Source organism: Petaurus breviceps, unplaced genomic scaffold (genome assembly GCF_028583685.1).
Source record: "Petaurus breviceps papuanus isolate PSGF00001 unplaced genomic scaffold, PetGlider_PUasm1.0 90779, whole genome shotgun sequence".
Classification (NCBI taxonomy): domain Eukaryota; kingdom Metazoa; phylum Chordata; class Mammalia; order Diprotodontia; family Petauridae; genus Petaurus; species Petaurus breviceps.
In genome coordinates, this window is record NW_027187344.1 from 3,437,467 (window position 1) to 3,440,738 (window position 3,272).

The following is a 3,272-nucleotide window of genomic DNA, read 5'->3' on the forward strand; positions in this document are numbered from 1 at the left end:
TCCTCTAACCTTTTTGCCAACTACTATCTCTGCATTCATTCCTACTGCCCCCACCACATGCACAGAAAACTCCCTGCATCTCCTTCACCTAAACGTCCAGGCTCCTCCAAGGTCTAACACTTAATAAAATTAAACATCTTCTGAGAAGTCTTTCTCAGTTCTCCCAGAGTAGAAATTATCACCACTTAATGAACAATAAAGCCACTGTTTGATTGTTAATATTCACTTAAATTCTAATCATGTGTATCATTCCCCAATGCCCACCCCAAGAATTGCCAATTCCTTAAGAACAGGGATTATCATTTTCTAGCTTTGTAACTTCCACAGAGCCTAGCAAACAGTAAGCAGAGACTACATTTATTTATTTATTCATTCCAGTCATGTCTAACTCTTCATGACCCCATTTGGGGCTTTCTTGGCAGAGATACTGAAGTGGTTTGCCATTTCCTTCTCCAGCTCATTTTACAGATGAGGAAACTAAGGTAAACAGGGATAAGTGACTTGCCTAGGGTTACATGGTCAGTAAGTGTATGAGGGCAGATTTGAACTCAGGAACAATTTCCTAACTTAATCCTCGTTAAATCTGAATTTAATTGCCTATATACCAGGCACAATCCAAGGAGTTCAATCTACTAAGGGAAATGAGCTATACACACAAACTAATGCAAAGCAAAATATGAGATATGGCAAAAGATATCTGAATTAAGTTCAGAGGAGGGATCTATTACGTATCAACCTGAAGAGGGGAGAAGAGTAGAGAGTAAAATAAAATAAGGAAATGGTTCCTGGAGGTGGCATTTGATATGGGTTTTAAAGAGCTGGGGTGAGGACAAAAGAAAGGTAATCTAAAAAAAAATTATAAATATTACTTATAAATGCACTTTGATTTGATGGTAAGACATTCTATGAAGCCAGTCATGTTTTTCTAAACCCAAATGGATTTTCCTACTGAAGCACCTCTAGAATATGCTATCTGATTATAAGGTGCAAAAAAAGATAGGTTATCCCATACCGCTCTCTCAAGAGTAAACAGTAAAGTAAGCTTTAAAAAAATAATAATGGGAAGTGCAAGTTACCTTAGCCCCAAAGCAGAGGGGTAAATGGTGGTTCAGAGGCTGTGACTAACACTAACTCCTACACTCAAATTCAGGCCTTTAACTCCTGCCTCCTACGAGCCATAAAGCAAAGTTGCCTTGACAGCACAGAGCGTTCTGTGTGTTCCCTGAAAACAGGAACTCCTGCCCTTCTTTGCTTTCCCAACGCTTAATTTAACACAGTGCATGGTGCTCAACCTGGTAGGCTCCGAATAAATGCTGACTTCCATTTAATTCCACTCAAAAGTTCCGTAAGTTTTGAATTGCAGAAGGTCTCAGCCCAGAAACAAGTAGAAAATAGAAAAAATACATTGTTACAAAAATGGAAACAGACCAAGTATGATTGGGAAGCTCAAGTATGGGTAAGAAATTGATCACTTTGTGACACATTGTAGACATGGAAATCTTTATTCTTTAAAAAAAAAAAAGGCATGTGCTTTTACATAAATCTACAAAGAATTCAAATGTAGAAAAAATAAACTATATGCAATGATAGGAGCTATGCAAACAGCTCACCTCATTCCTGCGAGGAGTGACTTATGGCAGGAGAGCAAACTTGAAAAAAAAAATTTAGATATACCTAAGAGAACCAAAACTGACATGGTTTTGGTTCAGGTTAAAGTTGACTCACAAACATTGAGACTCCCCCTCCCCCCTTACATTTCAATCATTTGTATTAGGCTTATATACAATTTTTTTCCTGACCCTTAGGCTGTTAAAGTCTTTATGAATGAATAAGCCAACCTAATACACGTGTGCCGATACGCACACGTAGAATGTAGACACGAGTCAAAAACGGGAAAACTGTCAGAAGCTTATTTCCAAGTGCCTTACGTGATTGTCCTACTTAATAACTGCAGCCAACTACTGGAAGATATTTTAGAAAACTGTTGTATTTTACAGTCAATCCCGTTGCTATCAGTTATCAGCAAGCCTAGTCCACAGGAGAAGCTACAACTGCTTCGTCCAATCAAGTCACAGTTTGTAGTCTTAGCACCAATTCTAAACGAGCTCATGGTTTCATTCTGGCAGTTTTAACAGAAACAGAACATTGACTTTTCCTAAAGGAGATGAGGATCAGTCTCTTCAGCAGCATGCAATCACACTAACACTGTCTATAGAGGTGCATATCAATAAAATGGCTTGTGGCATTCCATGGAGTAACACATCTCATTCAGGGTTCAAACAAGGTGGAAAGCAAGACACTCACTAAAACAATCTGAACTACTCATCTAGTTCTACAAGGCTCTCACTCCCTGCCCATCCCACCCTCCCCTTAGGATTCAAAAAAGACTTGAATGAACACCAGAAGATTGTCATGGTTTGTTACAAGCACTACAAAATCCAATTCTTAAAATGTGTTTCCTCTACCTCAGTTTTCCCTCAGCATCCACTTCAGAGTTACTCCCTAGGGGAATCATTAACCAGTTCTGAAGTTCAACAGTTAATGACTAAGAAAGATTTCCAGTCTCACAAAGGTAAAGGAAGTTAAAATCCAACTTGGCCTATAAAAGCTCATTAAATAGCCACATCATTCAGAGCTCCAACTACATGTTTCTATCACAGAAATGAGAAGTCTAGATTTAATACTCTGCACCTTCCTGAAAGTTGTCATGCCACTGAACGAACCAGATGCTAAAGAAGTGCCCAAACAGGGAAACCTGGGTACTTCACATTGATAAGCATTTTATCTCTTCAAGATAAATTTGGTGGACCTACCAAAACCTTCATTCAAGCATTTTTTTTTTTAAATTAGGAAAGGTGTTGGGAGGCTAACACTGACAGGTTAACTGAGTGTGACAATTCAGGCAATGCATTTAATTGTAGCTGTGCCTGTCACACTAAACTCCACATCTGACCACTAACTTGTCCTTCAGTGGGAGCCATTTCAGCAATTAACATGCTGTTGCTGTTCACATTTGAGATGTGGCTTCTTTTCCTGTCTATTCCACTGAGATGTAGTATCCAGTTTATTATATTTCACAAGTACAAAATGAAGCCTGAAACATACCCTTCAAAGACAAGTTTATGGCTACGTGTCACTTAAATGTAGGGTGATAATAAACCTAAAGACTGAATAAACCACTATGTCTTGTCAAGAGTTTTTTCTGCCACTTGTGAATGTACGAAACTAAACAGACACAAACACTGCATATTAGAACACAGCTGCCACACATG